The 20,571-nt window shown below is 41.4% G+C and overlaps 1 protein-coding gene across 7 annotated transcripts in view; it reads right to left on the bottom strand.

Annotated features, from left to right (window-relative positions):
• Nucleotides 1–20,571, bottom strand: part of VRK1 (VRK serine/threonine kinase 1) — a 138,649-nt gene that overhangs the window by 98,872 nt on the left and 19,206 nt on the right. For 5 of the 7 annotated variants that reach the window (XM_037831921.1, XM_037831926.1, XM_037831925.1 and 2 more), the window contains exon 1: nucleotides 6,714–6,863. The exons of the other annotated variants lie outside the window; for them this stretch is intronic. The gene's annotated coding sequence lies outside the window, so the exon portion shown is untranslated. Of the gene's footprint in view, nucleotides 1–6,713; nucleotides 6,864–20,571 lie in introns of those variants that run through there. 7 annotated transcript variants of the gene reach the window in all.

The raw sequence follows: 20,571 nt of genomic DNA, 5'->3' as shown, positions 1-20,571 counted from the left end.
TACAAACAACGCATCGCCAACCCCACCACCCCAGCTTCCTCTGCCCCCTTCTCGTTATTCCTCTCCCCTCCTCAGCCTCATCCAAGCCGCCTTTGCCTCAGTGAACTCCTCCAACCCCAATTTTACCTCCTCCTGCTGGCTCTGCCTCTCCACCTCTTCCTCACTGTACGAGCCCGTTGCCTCCAACCTCTCCTTTTCAGAAAGCACAGAAAACAGCCCCTTGGAATGCAATTGGAATACCTCTGCCGTCCCCCTGACCTTTCATTCAGTCTCCTATACGGGAAAGTGCGTCCACCCTCGCTCCAGTAACTCTCCCGACCTCACTGCCTGTGCCAGCTACTCATCTCCCAGCAGCTCTGCCAAATTTCTCATTCCTCATAACTCCTCCCAATGGCTCTGCTCCTCTACAGGACTTACCCCCTGTCTCAGCACGAATATCATCAGTGAATATAAAGAAACTTGCCTCCTAATTGTCCTTATCCCTAGGGTCTTATACCACAGCGAAGAAGACTTCTTCCTCCGTCTGGAAAGAACTGCAGCTCCTGCCCTTCTGCAAAAGCGAGAGCCCATCACCGCCCTCACATTTGCCTCCCTCCTAGGTCTTGCCGGCACTGGCACCGGAATCGCTGCACTAGCCAGTCAAGGCTCCGCCCTAACTCACCTCAGGGCGGCTGTTGACGAAGACATTCATCACTTACAAAACGCTATTTACCATCTAAAAAATTCTGTCAATTCCCTCTCTGAGGTAGTGCTCCAAAACCGCCGAGGTCTTGACCTTCTCCTCCTCAAAGAAGGAGGCCTCTGCGCCGCCCTAGGAGAAGAGTGCTGTGTATATGCCAATTCCACAGGTCTCGTCGAGAACAGCCTAAAAAGGGTCCGAGAGGGACTGGAAAAGCGTAAAAGAAATCGTGAAGCCACCAGTTATTGGTCCAGTTTTTTCACTCCCATCCTCCCATACATCCTTCCTTTTCTTGGCCCCTTATTAATAATTATTCTAGCTCTCATCTTAGGACCCTGCCTCATCCGCAAAATTGTCCAGCTTGTAAGGAAACAAACAGATGCCATTTTTTCCTCGTTCGTGCAAATCCAGTATCAGCGACTCGCCACCTCTGACGCCCCCCACTCCAAGATGACAGCCAACCCTCCACGACCTCAATGCCACCGGTCGACTCGCCAACCGCGAGGCCCTTCTCAATCACCTGAACATCGCTCTCGCCTCGAGTTCCAGCTTCTCTAAACCCCTGAACTTTAAACCCCTCACCTTCGCCCAGCCCGCTGCAGCGAAGCCGTTGTCAAGCGCCCGGGCACCACACCAACACTGAGCTCCAGCCTCGCTGAGCCACCGTCAACCCCTTTTTCCCTTCCCTGACCTCCCCCTTCCCTCACCCTTAGCGGGCCTCTCCGGTAAAGCCTCTTCCTCTAATTAGAAAAGAAAGGGGAATTGCGGGTGACTGAGCTTGTACCTCGACTTACCAGGCCTGGGCCAGGGGACCTGATATCACCCCCTGGGGAGGGTAGTGGGTACGGGCGTTAGTGCCCTCTGCAGCCCCCCCGAGCCTGGGGAGCGAGGTCAAGGCAGCTCCCTTTTCCTCACCCAAAATGCCACTGGCAGGGGAGGCTTGCCGGAGGGAACCGCCTTTCTCCCAACCGCCCTTTCCTCACTTCCTTATCTTGCCCGCACACTCCCCTGTGCCAAGGCAACTCCTGCCACCGCCAGCGCGCATGCACCGTGGCCAGAACAACTCCCGCCCGCTGCAACGGCTCCTGCGTCCTCTCAGAACCAATCCTAGCCCCTCTCCCTTCAGTATTGCCATTTAAGGCTACTTCACCTCCTTTCCAGCGCTACCCTTCTTACCAGCCTATATAACCTGTAATCACCCCTGAATAAATCTCTTTGGCGCATACTCCTACTGGATGAAGAGTGTCTTGTCCTTATCGCCGCCCTCCACACCTTGTACGCCTCCCGCCGAGGACCTGGCCAAGTCCTCCGCCTCGCCCTCGCCTCCGGGAAAGAGCCCCCGCCGCCGGTACCCTTTAAGCAGCCCCGAGAGCTGAGGGCTCCGCTACCGGCCGCCACTCCCCCCAGAAGCAGTAACCGCGACCGCAACCTACACTGAATCTAGAAGAAATAGAAGCTCTGAACAGACAAATTATAAGAGATTGGATCAGTCATCAAAAACCTCCCACAAAGAAAAGCCCAGGACCAGATAACTTCACAGGTGAATTCTACCAATTCTACCAAACATTCCAAGAATTAACACCAATCCTGCTCAAACTCTTCCAGACAAATGAACAGGGGGGAACACTATTACCTAACTCATTCTATGACACCAACATCAACATAATATCTGTGCTAGTTTGAATGTATTTTCCCCAAAATGCCATTATATTTGATGTAATCTTGTGTGGGCAGACATATCAGTGTTGATTAGATCATAATTCTTTGAGAGTTTCCATGGAGATGTGCTCCACCCAACTGTGGGTGATGACTCTGATTGGATCATTTCCATGGAGGTGTTACCCCACTCATTCAGGGTGGGTCTAAATTAAATCACTGGAGCCATACAAATGAGCTGACAAACAGAAGGAATTCAGTGCAGCTGAGAGTGACATTCTGAAGAAGAGCTACAGCCAAGAGGGGACTCTGAAGCAGCACAGGAGCTGAGAGAGGAACTGCAGTTTACAGAGACATTTTGGAGACAGCCTTTGAAAGCAGACTTTTGCTCCAGAGAAACTAAAAGAGGACAAATGCTCCAAGAGCAACTGAGAGTGACACTTTGGAGAGAAGCTGAAGTCTAGAGAGGAACATCTTGGGGGAAAGCCATTTTGAAACCAGAACTCTGGAGCAGACGCCAACCACATGCCTTCCCAGCTAACAGAGGTTTTCCAGACACCATTGGCCATCCTCCAGTGAAGGTACCCGACTGTTGATGCATTACCATGGACACTTTACCTTAAGACTGTAACTGTGTAACCAAATAAATCCCCTTTATAAAAGCCAATCCATTTCTGGTGTTTTGCATTCTGGCAGCATTAGCAAACTGGAACAATACCGAAGCCAGATAAAGATACTACAAGAAAAGAAAATTATAGACCAATTTCTCTGATTAATATAGATGCAAAAATCCTCAACAAAATACAGGCAAATCGAATCCAACAGCACATTAAAAGAATTATACCCCATGATTAAGTCAGTTTTCTCTCAAGTATACAAGGGTGACTTGACATAAGAAAATCGATTAATATAATACACCACATTAACAAAATGAAAGGAAAAAAAACACATGGTCATCTCAATTGATGCATAAAACCCATCTGACAAAACTCAGCATGGTATCCTGATAAAAACACTTAGAATAATAGGAATAGAAGGAAACTTCCTCAACACGATAAACCACATATATGAAAAACCCACAGCAAACATCATACTCAATAGTGAAAGACTGAAAGCTTTCCCTTTAAGATCTGGAACAAGACAAGGAAGCTCACTGTCACCACTGTTATTCAATACTGTGCTGGAAGTTCTAGACAGAGCAGTTGGGCAAGAAGAAGAAATAAAAGGCATCCAAATTGAAAAGGAAGAAGTAAAACTTTCACTATTTGCAGATGCCATCATCCTACAGAAAGTCTCAAAATAATCTTCAACAAAGCTACTAGACCTAATAAATGAATTCAGCAAAGTAGCAGGGTACAAGATCAACAAGCAAAAATCAGAACTATTTCTATTCACTAGAAATGAGCAATCCGAGGAAATGAAAAAAATTCCATTTACAATAGCTACTAAAAGAATCAAACACCTAGGAATAAATTTAACCAAGGATGTAAAGGACTTGTACACAGGAAACTACAAAACATTACTGAAAGAAATCAAAGAAGACCGAAATAAATGGAAGGAAATACCATGTTCATAGATTGGAAAACTGACTAAATATTGTTAAGATTTCAATTCTACCCAAAATGATTTACAGATTCAATCTAATCCCAATCAAAATTTCAAAAGCCTACTTTGCAGAAATTGAAAAGCCAGTTAAAAAATGTATTTGGAAGGGTAAGGAGCCCCAAATAGCCAAAAACATCTTGAAAAAGAACAAAGTTGAAGGACACACACTTACTGAAATTAAAGCTTATTGCAAAGTTACAATAGTCAAAACAGCATGGTATAGGCATAAGAACAGATATGAAGACCAACGGAATCAAATTGAGAGTTCAGAAATAGACCCTCCCATCTATAGCCAACTGATATTTGACAAGGCTGCCATGTCCAATCAATTGGGAAAGAACAGTCTCTTCAACAAATGGTTCTGGGAAAACTGGATATCAATATGCAAAAGAATGAAGGAGGACCCCTATGTTACACCATATACAAAAGTTAACTCCAAGTGGATCAAAGACCTAAATGTAAGAACCAGGGCTATAAAACTCCTATTAGAAAATGTAAGGAAGCATCTTCAGGATCTTGTGTTAGGCAATGGTTTCTCAGACTTTACTCCCAAAGCAAAAGTAACTAAACAAAAAGTAGATAAACAGGACCTCCTCAAAATTAAAAGCTTTTGTGTATCAAAGGAGTTTATCACGGCAGTGAAAACACAAACTACTCAACAGGAGAAAATATTTGGAAACTACATATCCAATAAGGGTTTAATATCCAGAATATATAAAGAGTTCCTGCAACTCAACAATAAAAAGACAAACAAACCAATTTAAAAATGGCAAAAGACTTGAATAGACATTTCTCCAGAGAGGATATATAAATAGCTAAAAAGCAGATGAAAAATGCCCAACAGCACTAGCTATTAGGGAAATGAAAATCAAGATCACAATGAGATACCATTTCTCACCCACTAAAATGGCCACTATTAAAAACAGAAAATTACAAGTGGTGGAGAAGACATGGAGAAACAGGAACACTCATTCATTTCTGATGGGAATGTAAAATGGTGCAGCCACTGTTGAAGACAGTTTGGCAGTTCCTCAGAGACTAAGCAATCCCTCTACTAACTGTATACCCAAAAGCATTGAAAACAGGGACTCAAAAGATACTTACCCACCAATGTTCATAGTGGCATTATTCACAATTCGCAAAAGATGGACATAACCCAAGTGCCCATCAACTGATGAACAGATAAACAAAATGTGGTATATACATACAATGGAATATTATTCAACCACAAAAAGAAATGAAGTCCTCATAAATACAACAACGTGGATAAACCCTGAAGACTTCGTGCTGAGTGAAATAAGCCAGACAGAAAAGAACAAATACTGTATGATCTCATTGATATGAAATAATTAGAATAAGCAAACTCACAGAGTTAGAATCTAGAATACACAGATTACCAGGGGATGCGCTGGGGTAGAGAATGCTTAATTTGTTTAGAATTTCTGTTTAGTTTGATTGCAAACTTTTGGAAATGGATAGTGGTGACAGCAGCACAATATTGTGAGTGTAATTAATAGCACTGAGTTATATACATGAATGTGGTTAAAAGAGGAAATTTTAAGTCATATATATGTTACTAGAATAAAAATTAAAAGATAAAAAATAGGACTGTATAACAGTGAATCTTATTGTAAATGATGGACTATAGTTAATAACACAACTATAAAAATGTTCTTTCATGAATTATTACAAATGTACCACACTAATGCAAGGTGTTAATAATAGGGTGGTATATGGGGGGAAAAAATACACCTAATGTAAGCTATGCACTATAGTTATTAGTACAATTTTAATATTCTTACATCTATTGCAACAAAGGTACCACACTAATGCAAAGTGTCAACAATAGGAGGGTATACGAGAACACTATTTTCTATATGATTTTTCTGTAAACCTAAACTTCTACAATTTAAAAAACTAAAAAAGAAAAATCTTAAAAAAAAAAAAAACAGTATAGAAGACAAAATAGAAACACATTCCCAAGTTACTATAAAAATACAGATCCTATAGCCTGCTAGATAAAAAGTAGGATGACTTCTAAAGATCAAAAGGACAAAAGAAGAAATGAAATACATCACTGATCTCAGAGGTTTACAGAACAAAGTTTTCAGTTTTTTTAAACATAAAATACTGACACAAATACAGCTGAAAAAAAACTTGATGTGATAGACCACTGCAGAATTTATGACAGACAACAGTTAAGAAAGTAAAGTAATACACGAAGAAATTCTGCCTCAAGATTGCAGCAACAGGCAGGGATAGGGTTGGGGATTTGGGAGTTAATGCTTAATGGATACAGAATTACTGTTAGGGATGACAGAAGAGTTTTCTTCTGATGGACGGTGGTAAAAGCAGCACAGCCTTGTGAATATGGTTAAGACCACTGAATGTGGTTAAAATGGAAAATGTTATGTTGTATACATGTTATCACAATAAAAACAAAAATAAACAAACCCTTTCTGCTGCCACTTAAAAAAAAAAGGACTGCATCATCAGTGCTGGCCCGCCTGAACTTGCTAGCCCTCACAATCATAAAACTAATTCCTTGAATGAAAAGAAACAACAAAGAAACACACATATAATTTTCTTTTGCCTACATGCAAAAGGAAAAGTAAAAACTTCAGCACTGAACAGTGTGAAAGCACTAGAAAATACATCCTAGCACCCATTATATAGCACTTGTGGGCACTGTATGACCATTAATTGTATTTATGTCAGTCCATTTTGACATATTTTAAGATAATCTGGAAGTTAGGAACCCTATCTTACTCACCTTGGTATCCCTTGAGTCTAATATATCTGTCACTTGATGAGAAACCAACAGATATTCCTTAATTCAATGAGGTGAATTACAGTCATGCTCCAGGTCTACCTCTTGTGAACTTAAACAAGGTCCAACTATTCCGAGATTTTTCTTCCTCATCTGTAAAATGAAGAGGTTTGGACTAAAGTCCAGGCCAGGCCATTTTACCTAGTGATTTGTATGAAAGAAGCATAGTTCATTTTAAAACCAGAACAAACCACAAAGGATCTATTCTAATAACCAGCAGATGTACATTTTGCTGTCTAAGGTAATCCACAATTACATATACTGCATTGGAAGTTGTTGCTAAGAGAATGCAAAATTCTCTTACCCCCATGCTTATTATAAAAAAGAAAGGTTGCTGAACAAAACGGAAGAAAAATCAAGGAAAGAAAACCAGGAAAAATATGTTTCAAGTTGCATATAAAACAAAGCAAACCTCAAACAGTTAATGAACTCAATAATAAAAAGACAAACAACCCAATTTTTAAATGGGCAAAGAATCTCTATAGACGTTTCCCCAAAACAAGCATACAAACAGTAAATAAGCATGTGAAAAGATGCTCAACATCATCAGTTATTAAGAAAATTCAAGTCAAAACCACATTGAGGTACCACTTCACACAAGCTAGGATGGCCAGAATCAAAGACAACTAGTAGCCGGTGAGGGTTTGGAGAAATCAGAACCTTCATACATTGCTTATGGGAATGTAAAATAAAAACAGTTTCTCAAAAAGTTAAACATACAGCTACATATGAAACAGCAATTTCACTCCAAGGTGTATACCCAAGAGAAACGACAACATATACCAAAAACAAATGTTCATAGCATAAGAATAACCTCCATAATGACCTCTCAACTCCATTTGAAATCTCTCAACCCCTGAAACTTTATTTTGTTTCATTTCACTTCCCCCTGTTGGACAAGAAGGCTTTCTGAATCCCACAATGCCAGGTACAGGCTCATCCCTGGGAGTCATGTCCCACATTCCCAGAAAGATTTACACCCCTGGGAATCATGTTCCATGTTCCACGTAGGGGGTTGGGCAGTGAGTTTACCTGCAGTGTTGGCTTAGAGAGAGAGGCCACATCTAATCAACGAAAGAGGTTCTCTGGGGGTGACTCTTAGGCACAATTACAAGCGGGCTTAGTCTCTCCTTTGCAGTAACAAGCTTCATAAGGGTAAGCCCCAAGAGTGAGGTCCTGGCCTACTACAATGGTAGTCCCCAATGCTTGTGAGAATATCAGGAATTCCCCAGGTGGGGAAGTTTTTAATATTTCCAATTTTTCCCCAGTCCCTCAATGGGGGCTTTGCAAACATATTTTTATTCTCTGCCCAAATTACTCTGGGATGTATGGGGCTTCATGCTAAATCAACCACATCTCCCCCATTATTCAAGGTTCCATGTAATTATGGTATTTGAATAAACTGACCATACAAGTTAAATTATAGAGCGTGCCACAGAAAATAGATTTTCCAACAAATAAACATCAATTCCTTTGGTCTCACATAGAAGTTAGTTTTGAAACACGGTCAGTAACATCCTTTTCCCTTTAGTCTGTTTACCTTAATCCTAACCAAATCCATTTTCTTTTAATCTCTAAATCTAGTCTTTTTCAGCTTCTTTGATATTTGCTGTATGAGGTAATGCTGACATTGATAGCAGCTGAACTCTGGCTCTGAGTCTCAAGTGTCACACAGATACCCGAAGTTCCAGGGACTCACCAGGTTATAAACAAACAGCTTATCATCTCAGAACTTAGAAATAACCATTACAACTCATGAATAGATGTGACTGCTTGTAAGAGTTTACAATCTAGGAACCTTTACCATAAGCCTTCCCCTGATAATCTATGCTCTCAGATTCAATTCTCAGAGTTTGCACAATATAATTAGTCCATATTAGTGAGGCATTAAGTTTATCTTTTCGATTGTGGCTTATTTCACTCAACATACTGCCCTCAAGGTCCATTCACCTAGATGCATAACTTACAACTTCATTTCTTCTTGCCACTGCTCAATATTCCATTGAATGTATACACCACAGTTCACCGTTCCGTTTCTCAGTCAATGTACCTTAGGTCACCTCCATGCACTGTGAATCGTGAATACTGCCACCATAAACACCAATGTGCAATGTCCATTCATGTCCCTGCTTTCAGTTCTTCCAAGTATAAACCCAATAACGGGATTGCAGGGCCATATGGCAACCCCACAGTTAGCTTCCTGTGGAACCACCACACTACCCTTCAAATGGGCTCACCATTCTACTTCCCTACCAATAGGGAATAGGTACCTCCCTCTCTCCACATTTTCTCCAGCACTTATATTCTGTTTATTTTTTTTAACAGTTTTATCCACACACCATACAATCCATTCTAAGTAAACAATTAATGATTCCCAGTATAGTAACAAAGTTATGCATTCACCTCCAGTCTATATGAGGACATTTCCATTTCTTCTGCAAAGAAAAAGGAAAAGAAGAAAGAAAATGAATAAAAATATAAAAGATAAAAGAAAAAGAAAAATAAAGTAAAATACAGTGAAAAGATCAGACACCACCACCACCACCAAGAATCCCATATCACTCCCTTATAAACCCCTCTTACAGACATTTAGCTTTGGTATATTGCCTTTGTTACAATTAATGGAAGCATCTTACAATGTTACTATTAATGACAGACTCTATACTTGGCACTGATTATATTTTCTCCCTTGTACCATTCAATTTTCAACACCTTACAATGTTGACATTCATTTGTTCTCCCTCTTTTAGAAACAATCTTGTATCTGTAGACTTAATTACCATCATTGACCACTCTAGGTTTAAGTTACTCAATCCCAGTCTTTATCTTCTATCTTTCCTTCTAGTGTCATACATGCCCGTAGCCTTCCTCTTTCAACCATACTCACAGACATCTTTGTTCAGAGTACTTACAATATTGGGCTACCACTGCAAAGTATTATGCTATCCATTTCTGAACTATACAATCAATCCTGTTCATCCTTATGTACTCCTTCAGCATCAAATGCCCAATTTCTAACCTCTTTCTATCTCCTGATAGTCTGTGTTCTCAACTTATAGCTCTCAAATTTTGCTCATCAATGTTAGTTTATATTAGTGAGTCCATAGAGTACCTGTCCTTTTGTTTCTGGTGAAGTTCACAAAATGTAATCTCTACTGTCTCCCATTTTGACTTTTGGAATTTATATACCATATCTTATTTAATTTTCCCTTTCTTTCTCTTTTAATCTCACTGATAGTCTTCATTTCTACTCTCTTCTCCAAACCTCTCTCCTTTTCTTATCTGTCTGTAGTGCTCCCTTAACTATTTCTTGTGAAGCAGGTCTTTTGTTCACAAACTCTCTCTGTGTCTATTTGTCTGAAAATATTTTGAACTCTCCCTCATTTTTGAAGGACAGTTTTGTAGGAATTCTTGGCTGGCAGTTTTTTCTCTTTCAGTATCTTAAATACACCATGTGACAGCCTTCTCACCTCCATGGTCTCTACTGAGAAATCTGCACATGGTCTAATGGAGCGTCCTTTGTATGTGATGGATTGCTTTTCTCCTGCTGCTTTCAGAATTCTCTCTTTGACATCTGATAATCTGATTATGAAGTGTCTTGGAGTAGGTCTATTTGGATGTATTCTATTTGCAGTGCGCTGCTGGATCTGCAATGTTATGTCTTTCATAAGAGATGGGAAATTTTCAGTGATTATTTCCTCCATTATTGTTTCTGCCCCTTTTCCCTTCTCTTCTCCCTCTGGGACACCCATGACATGTATATTCATGTGCTTCCTGTTGTCATCAAATTCTCTGAAACCCTGCTCTTATTTTTCCATTCTTTTCCTTATCTCTTCTATTTTGTGTAGGATTTCAGAAGTCTTGTCCTCTAGTTTCTGAATCGTTTCTTCTGCCTCTTCAAATCTGCTGCTGTTATGTCTCCACTGGGTTCTTCATCTCTTCTATTGTGCCCTTCATTCTCATATGTTCTGCCAATTGTTTTTCCAAACTTTCAAGTTCTCCCTTATGTTTGCCAAATGTCTTCTTTATGTTCTTCATCTCTTTTTCTGTATCCTCTCTCAACTCATTAATTTGATTTTTGAATTGCTTTAGCATATTTGCTTGAAGATCTTTAATTAGTTGTTTCAACTCCTGTATCTCATTTGAAGTGTAAGTTTGTTCCTTTCACTGGGCCATATCTTTGCTTTTTCTAGTGTGATTCATAATTTTTCATTGTCTAGGCATCTGGTTTCCTTCATTACCCCTGTGCCAGTTTGGAAGTGTTGTGTCCCCCCCAAATGCCATTATCTTTGATGTAATCTTGTATGGGCAGACATATTAGTGTTGATTAGATTTTGGAATTCTTTGGGTGTCCCATGGAGATGTGATTCAATCAACTGTGGAAAAGAACTTTGGTTGGATAATTTCCATGGAGGTGTTGCCCCACCCATTCAGGGTGGGTCTGAATTAAATTACTGGCGCACTATATAAGATCACACAGAAGCTAAGAGAGGAAAGATGCCACAAGAGCAACTGAGAGTGACATTTTTGAGGAGCTGAAGCCTAGACAGGAACGTCCTGGGAGAAAGCCATTCTGAAGCAGAACTCTGGAGCAGACACCGGCCATGTGCCTTCCCACCTAACAGAGGTTTTCCGGACGCCACTGGCCGTCCTCCAGTGAAGGTATCCAATTGTTGATGCATTACCTTGGACACTTTATGGCCTTAAGACTGTAACTTTGTAACCAAATAAATCCCCTTTATAAAAGCTGACCCATTTCTGGTGTTTTGCATTCCGGCAGCATTAGCAAACTAGAACAACCCCAATCAGATTTTCCCAGACACGTCCTGGTCTCATGAAGAGGGTGTAATCAGTATCAGGTTTCTTGAGGATGAGACCAGCAGTTTATCAGACTTTCCTGTGAGGCCTCTAGATGCTGCGCTTTTCCTATTCTGCCCAGCAGGTATCACTTTTCAGCCCACAGCTCCCCATCAGCATAAAGAGGTGCGGTTCTTTTAATCCTCAGTGGGCCCTGTCCCTCCCAAGGGCTGAGAGTATCAGAAGCCAAGCTTAAGCTGTTTCTCTTCCCACCCCACCCCCAGGCCCTAGGGTCTGAGTTCTCTGAGGGAGGGCAGCCACTTGAGCTGGGCACCACCTCCCCCTTTTCTTAGGGAAGATAAGCCCTTTGGGGATTTATCTCCTACATTTGACTTCTTCCTTTGTCTTAACTCCACCGTTGCTGAGGTCAGGGCTGATAACTGAAAATGCCTGCAGCTTTCTCTAATGAGCTACTTAGAATGAGAGGAAAAGAAAAAAAGAAAGAAATCCCCTTTTCAGAGCTAGTCTCCAGCCTCCCAGTTACCAGTCAAGAACCAGAGTTGCTACCGGCTTCTATGTGCCCCTTTTCTTGGCACACAGCACTTTCCCAGTATTTTGAGTTCAGCAGACTCCAAAAGCATGTTTTTATTTATATACGTATTTTTTCCATCAGCCCTGCCTCCTCTCTGCCGGGAGAAACCTCAGGTCCCTTTCCTGCTTGCTCCAGGTTTACCTGTGTTCATAGTTTTTATTCAGTCCAAACTTGCTAACAAAAACCACAGCTGGAGCTTGACTGAGCTACATTCCCTTCCTCTTAGTAAACTGCTTCTTTTTCCCACAGGGAAGTGTTTCAGCTCAGCTTGCTGTGCTGGTGGGGGAGGGGTGCCAGCTCTATGGTTTGGAGAACTGTACTTACAGTTCTTATGCTGCAAACTCAGCTGTTCCACCCATTCCAGACTGGTGTATAATGCCTGTCCGGTCACAGATGTCCCCCCAACAGTTGTTCCAGACTATTTACCAGTTGTTCCTGGCTATATGCTAGTTGTTCCAGAGGACTAACTAAATTCCACACCTCCCTGTGCTGCCATCTTGCCCCACCTGAACAGTAATGTTTTAATATTCTTTCATCAATTGTTAATAAAGGTACCAAACTAATGCAAAGTGTCAACAATAGGGGAGGTATATGGAAACACTGTAATTTTACATGACTTTTGTGTAAAACTACGATGTCTAACTTAAAAAATAACAATTTAAAAAAAAATAATACTGTGCAAAAGAAGCCAGACACAAAGTACTATACATTGTATGATTCCATTTATAAAAAATGTAAATATAAATGAATTTATAGATACAGATTTAGATTAGTGGTTATGTAGGGCTGGGGAAGGATAGAGGGATTGAGAGGTGACTGTTAAGTGGTATGGGATTTTTCTTTTTGGAGTAGTGAAAATGTTCTAAAATTGTATCGTGGTGATGAATGCACAACTCAGATTATACTGAAAGTCACTGATGGTACACTTTGGATGGTGTGCTGGTTTGAATCTATTATGTCCCCCACAAAAGCCATGTTTTTTAATCCAGTCTTGTAGGGGCAGACTTATTAGTCTCTTGATTAGGGTGGGACATTTGATTACATTGTTTCCATGGAGATGAGACCCACCCAACTGTAGGTGAAACCTTTTGATTAGATCATTTCTATGGAGTTGTGACTCCACCCATCCAGTGATTAGTTCACTGGAGTACTTTAAGAGAGCTCATGGAGAGGAGAATTCAGAGAAGCTCAGAGAAGCTGAGAGACATTTGGAGAGAAGTTAACAGCCGACACAGACACAGACACTTGGGACTCTGGGAGATGCAGACAAAAGGACATTTGGAAATACTAAGTTAAGAGATGAAGCCCAGAGTTTGCCCCAGAGAAGCTAAGAGATGACTCCCAGGCACTTAGAGAAAAATGCCACAGGAGAACAAAGCAGAGAGCTGAGAGAAGCTAAGAGACAAGCCCAGAGACACTGTGGAGAAAGCCATTTTGAAACCAGAACCCAGGAGCAAAGGACCAGTAGACGCCAGCCACATGCCTTCCCAGCTGACAGAGGTGTTCCGAATGCCACTGACCATCCTTCAGTGAAGGTATCCTCTTGTTGATGCCTTAGTTTAGATACTTTTATGACTATCTCTGAACTAATAAATCCCCTTATAAAAGCCAATCCATTTCTGGTATTTTGAATAACAGCAGCTTCAGCAAACCGGAACAGATGGATTATACAGAATGTGAATGTATCTCAATAAAATTGCTTTCAAAAAGCCAGTCACAAAAAGACAATATGTTCCCTAATTCAATTTACAGGAAATTTCTAGAATAGGAAAATTTACAGAGACAGAAAGTAGACTAGTGGTTGTTCCAGTTTGCTAAAGCTGAAGTTATGCAAAATACCAGAAATGGATTGGCTTTTATAAAGGAGATTTATTAGGTTACAAATTTACAGTTCTAAAACCATAAAACTGTCCAAACTAAGGCAAGAACATGAGGATATCCACATCTTCTGGTTTCTTCATGCTTTACAATTTTCTGTAGTTTTCTGCCCTAGCTGGGCAGGGAATTCTACACCCAGTGTGAGGGTGTACATGGAGAAACCGAGAGGCTGAGTTCAACATAGTTGAGTGTTCATCCTGGAACGCTGCCAGGGAACGGGAGGCTGGCATGGAGGGGAGTAGCCTTCCACTTCCTGGGCAACCTCCTCAGTACCCGGTGTGGGTGATACCCCTTCAAAGACTCAGGGCCAAGAGCCCCCACAAGAGTCCCCATGCTAGGGACTGCAGGTTGGAGCAGGCAGACAAGCATGGAAAGGGCAGCTTTCCGCACTTCTTGCAGCGATCACTGCAGCTGGCTGGGAGACACCCATTCACAGCCCTGGTGCTGAGACTTCCTTGAGGGAATTCGGGATTTGGTGGGCTTGTGATGGCATCCACCATTCCTTAATGGAAGCCCACGGTGTGCAGAGCCAAGAGGCTGGGGTGGGGGAGTGCACAGAAGTGCCAGGAGCCCTTCTCAAATCCCAGGAACTCGTGGGCCCACGGCAGAGAGGGACTGTGGGGCATTTGAGCTGAAAGGTGAGATGCACCATTCTGCAGTCCCAGAGTACTCTACACACAGCCTCGTGAATGGCTGGGACCACTGTGTCCTGGAGCCAGACTCCTGCCAAACAGCACAGGTCATGCCCCCCCACCCATAGAGCCAGCAGTCCCCAGTGCACACAGAAAACTGGGACACTGATCAGACCTCCACATGGTTTGGACCCCCACACAGTGCACAGACGAAGGTGGGGAGAACCGGCTTGAAGGTAAGATGTGGCTCAGGAGCGCCATCTAATGGTAGGTCAGGGAAAGTGCACTCCAGCAAGCTGTAGCTCTGCCAAATTATAGAAAAGTGTTCAAATAATCCTGCATACCCTAAAAGATCCCTATCAAGATAAGCAAATGCCAAGAGATCAAGAACTACAGAAAATTATAAAGCATATAAGAAACCAGAAGATATGGAAAAACCAAATGTCCAAATTAAAAAGCCAGGAGAGATAGAACTTGGAGCAATTAACCAAAAAAGTACATACAAACATCAATATCATGGATCAGGATGTAAAGGACATGAAGAAGATCTAGAAGAGCATAAAGAAGAATTTGCAAGAGTAAATTAAAAAAATAGTGGATCCTATGGAAATAAAAGATATTGCTGATCAAATTAATAATAATCTTGAGACACATAACACCAGATTTGAGGAGGCAGAGGAAAGAATTAGCGAACTCAAAGATATAGTGATGGAAAGCAAAAGCACAAAAGAATGAATGGTGAAAAAAATCGAAAAATTTGAAATGGATCTCAGGGAAATGATGGATAACATGAAGCACACAAATTTAAGAATAATTTGGTATTCCAGAAGGGGAAGAGGAGAGTAAAGGGCTAGGAAGACTATTCGAAGACATTACTGGGGAAAGCTTTACAACCCTTCTAAATGACATAAACATGCAAATAAAGGATGCCCAACAAACTCCAAATAGAATAAATCCGAATAAACGTACTCCGAGATATATTCTGATCATATTGTCAAATGCTGAAGAGAAGGAGAAAGTTCTGAAAGCAGAAGGAGACAAGCAATTCACCACACAGAAGGTAAACCACATAAGACTAAGTACTGACTACTCAGCACCATGAAGGTGAGAAGAGAACTGTCTCTTCAACAAACGGCACTGGGAGAACTGGATATCCATATCCAAAAGAATGAAAGAGGACCCCTACCTCACACCCTATACAAAAATTAACTCAAAGTGGATCAAAGACCTCAGTACAAAAGACAGTACCATAAAACTCCTAGAAGATAATGTACGGAAACATCTTCAAGACCTAGTATTAGGAGGTCACTCCTTAGACCTTAAACCCAAAGCAGAAGCAATGAAAGAAAACACAAATGGGAACTCAAGAAAATTAAAACCTTCTGTACCTCAAAAGAATTTGTCAAAAAGGTAAAGAGGCAGCCAACACAATGGGAGAAAATATTTGGAAACAATGTATCTGATAAGAGACTGATATCTTCCATATATAAAGAAATCCTGCAACTCAATGACAATAGTACAAACAGTTCAATTACAAAATGGGCAAAAGATAAGACATTTCTCTTAAGACGAAATACAAACGTCCAAAAAACACACAAAAAAAATGTTTATATTCACTAGCTATTAGGGAAATGCAAATCAAGACAACAATGAGATATCATCTCACACCAATTAGAATGGCTACCATTAAACAAACAGGAAACTACAAATGCTGGACAGGATGTGGAGAAATTGGAACTCTTATTCATTGCTGGTGGGACTGTATAATGGTATAGCCAATATGTAAGATAGTCTGGCAGTTCCTCAGAAAACCAGATATCAAGTTACCCTAAGATCCAGCAGTTTCACTTCTCAGTATGCACCCAGAATATCTGAAAGCAGTGACACGAACAGATATTTGCACACCAGTCTTCACAGTAGCATTGTTCACTATTGCCAAGAGATGGAAACAATCCAAATGTCCTTCAACAGATGCATGGATAAACAAAATGTGGCATATACACACGATGGACTACTACACAGTATGTGAAACATATGACAACATGGATGAACCTTGAAGACACAATGCTGCATGTAATAAGCCAGACACAAAAGGAGAGGTATTGTATGTTACCACTAATGTGAACTCCGTGAAAAATGTAACCTATAACATTTCTTGAAATTTGCTCTATACTTACTTGTTGAAATGCACTTTGAAAGTCTTCACCCTTTTGTATATACCCTATATTTCATAAGGAAAGAACTGAAACTGTGGAACTGTAACCTATAACAATTTTTGAAATTACCTATATAACTGATTGTTGAGCTACACATCGAAAGTAGCTACACATACCTTTCTGTATGTATGTTATAATTTACAATAATGGAAATAGCTGAAGCTGTGGAACTGTGACCCACGATATTCTTTGAAATCTCTCTAACTACTTGTTAAATCGTACTTTGAAAGTTATCACTGTTATGTATATATGATGAAGTTCACAATCAAAAAATGCATTTAAAAAAACCCCTAAAAAAATAAAGATCATGGCTCTTCTGGGGTCCATAACAGCTTCACACCAACACAGTGGTTTCTTAGAGCTGGGGGGGGGGGGGGGGATAGGGAGTGACTGCTAATGGATAGGGGTTTATTTTAGGGATAATGAAAATGATGTCCTAAAGTTAGACTGTAGTGATGGCTGTGAATATACTAAAAACCACTGAACTGTATATTTTAAAGGGTGAATTGTATGATATGTGAATTATATCTCAATAAAACTGATAAAAAATTAATGAGTAGAAAAATGTGATACCAAGGATAAAAAGGGAAGGAACCATAGCTACAGTGGAGTTAAGCTGTTCTGTGGAAACAAAACTAGACCTTTCCAAAGGAAAAACAGAAATCACGCCAAAGCAAGCGACTATGAACACAAAGGAATCAGCAAATGGCAGATTTTCTGTTATGGCATACAGCCACAGTTCCTGACTACTTTACTTACGGGCACTAGTATGTAAGCCTGGTATAGCTATTAGGCAGGTGCACCTTATGTACGATGGAAGACAGAACCTGCCAAGACTAGAACTTATTGATCACAAATGACTTCTGCTGAATCTTGAAACTCTACACTGTATCTGTAATTCTTAAAGATCAATTAGGAAATGGAGGGAAGGGACAAATAAAATGAATGGTACATGGAGATGCCATTCAAAAATGGAATTTGGTATCCTGAACCATGGCTCACTAAACAAAACAAAGACAGAGTAGACCAATGACATCAGGTTTGGGCAGGGACTTGCCAACAGGATCAAGAAAGCTGTCTTTTATCATCAGCTTAGATGAAGATCTAGATGCACACTCATCAGAACTGGGGATAACATGAAGCTGCGAGATATCATGAATACATTAGATAGCACAATCCAGATCAAGAAGATTCTAGATCTAGGGGGCAAGATGGCAGACTGGTGAGCTGTATGTTTTAGTTACTCCTCCAGGAAAGGAGGCAGAAAGCCAGGAACTGTGTGGACTGGACAACACAGAGCAATCTGACTTTGGGCATACTTCATACAACACTCATGAAAACGTGGAACTGCTGAGATCAGCGAAATCTGTAAGTTTTTGCGGCCAGGGGACCCGCGCCCCTCCCTGCCAGGCTCAGTCCCGTGGGAGGAGGGGCTGTTAGCACCGGGAAGGAGAAGGGAGAACTGCAGTGGCAGCCCTTATCGGAAACTCATTCTGCTGATCGAAACGCCAACCATAGATAGACGGAGACCAGACACCAGAGAATCTGAGAGCAGCCAGCCCAGCAGACAGGAGACAGGCATAGAAAAAAAACAACACGAAAAACTCCAAAATAAAAGCGGAGGATTTTTGGAGTTCTGGTGAGCGTGTAAGGCGGAAGGACAGAGCTCAGGCGGGCCCTGAGGCGCATATGCAAATCCCAAAGAAAAGCTGATCTCTCTGCCCTGTGGACCTTTCCTTAATGGCCCTGGTTGCTTTGTCTCTTAGCATTTCAATAACCCATTAGATCTCTGAGGAGGGCCCTTTTTTTTTTTTTTAATCCTTTTTTCTTTTTCTGAAACAATTACTCTAAGAAGCCCAATACAGAAAGCTTCAAAGCCCTGCAATTTGGGCAGGTCAAGTCAAGAGCAGAACTAGGAGAGCTCTGAGACAAAACGCAATAATCCAGTGGCTGAGAAAATTCACTAAACACCACAACTTCCCAAGAAAAGGGGGGTATCCGCTCACAGCCATCATCCTGGTGGACAGGAAACACTCCTGCCCATCGCCAGCCCCATAGCCCAGAACTGCCCCAGACAACCCAGTGTGACAGAAGTGCTTCAAATAACAGGCACACACCACAAAACTGGGCATGGACATTAGCCTTCCCTGCAACCTCAGCTGATTGTCCCAGAGCTGGGAAGGTGGAGCAGTGTGAATTAACAAAGCCCCATTCAGTCATCATTTCAGCAGACTGGGAGCCTCCCTACACAGCCCAGCAGCCCAGAACTGCCCTGGGGGGACGGCACTCACCTGTGACATAGCACAGTCATCCCTCAACAGAGGACCAGGGGGTGCACGGCCTGGAAGAGGGGCCCACTTGCAAGTCTCAGGAGCCATACGCCAATAGCAAGGACTTGTGGGTCAGTGGCAGAGACAAACTGTGGCAGGACTGAACTGAAGGATTAGACTATTGCAGCAGCCTTAAAACTTTAGGATCACCAGGGAGATTTGATTGTTAGAGCCACCCCCCCTCCCTGACTGCCCAGAAACACGCCCCATATACAGGGCAGGCAACACCAACTACACACGCAAGCTTGGTACACCAATTGGACCCCACAAGACTCACTCCCCCACTCACCAAAAAGGCTAAGCAGGGGAGAACTGGCTTGTGGAGAACAGGTGGCTCGTCGACGCCACCTGCTGGTTAGTTAGAGAAAGTGTACTCCACGAAGCTGTAGATCTGATAAATTAGAGATAAGGACTTCAATTGGTCTACAAATCCTAAAAGAACCCTATCAAGTTCAGCAAATGCCACAAGGCCAAAAACAACAGAAAATTATAAAGCATATGAAAAAACCAGACGATATGGATAACACAAGCCCAAGCACCCAAATCAAAAGACCAGAAGAGACACAGCACCTAGAGCAGCTACTCAAAGAACTAAAGATGAACAATGAGACCATAGTACGGGAGACAAAGGAAATCAAGAAGACCCTAGAAGAGCATAAAGAAGAAATTGCAAGACTAAATAAAAAAATGGATGATCTTATGGAAATTAAAGAAACTGTTGACCAAATTAAAAAGATTCTGGACACTCATAGTACAGGACTAGAGGAAGTTGAACAACGCATCAGTGACCTGGAAGATGACAGAATGGAAAATGAAAGCATAAAAGAAAGAATGGGGAAAAAAATTGAAAAAATCGAAATGGACCTCAGGGATATGATAGATAATATGAAACGTCCAAATATAAGACTCATTGGTGTTCCAGAAGGGGAAGAAAAGGGTAAAGGTCTAGGAAGAGTATTCAAAGAAATTGTTGGGGAAAACTTCCCAAATCTTCTAAACAACATAAATACACAAATCATAAATGCTCAGCGAACCCCAAATAGAATAAATCCAAATAAACCCACTCCGAGACATATACTGATCACACTGTCAAACACAGAAGAGAAGGAGCAAGTTCTGAAAGCAGCAAGAGAAAAGCAATTCACCACATACAAAGGAAACAGCATAAGACTAAGTAGTGACTACTCAGCAGCCACCATGGAGGCAAGAAGGCAGTGGCACGATATATTTAAAATTTTGAGTGAGAAAAATTTCCAGCCAAGAATACTTTATCCAGCAAAGCTCTCCTTCAAATTTGAGGAGAGCTTAAATTTTTCACAGACAAACAAATGCTGAGAGAATATGCTAACAAGAGAC

This window comes from Choloepus didactylus, chromosome 4 (genome assembly GCF_015220235.1).
Source record: "Choloepus didactylus isolate mChoDid1 chromosome 4, mChoDid1.pri, whole genome shotgun sequence".
Classification (NCBI taxonomy): Eukaryota; Metazoa; Chordata; class Mammalia; order Pilosa; family Megalonychidae; genus Choloepus; species Choloepus didactylus.
This window is presented reverse-complemented; position numbering and strand designations above follow the sequence as displayed.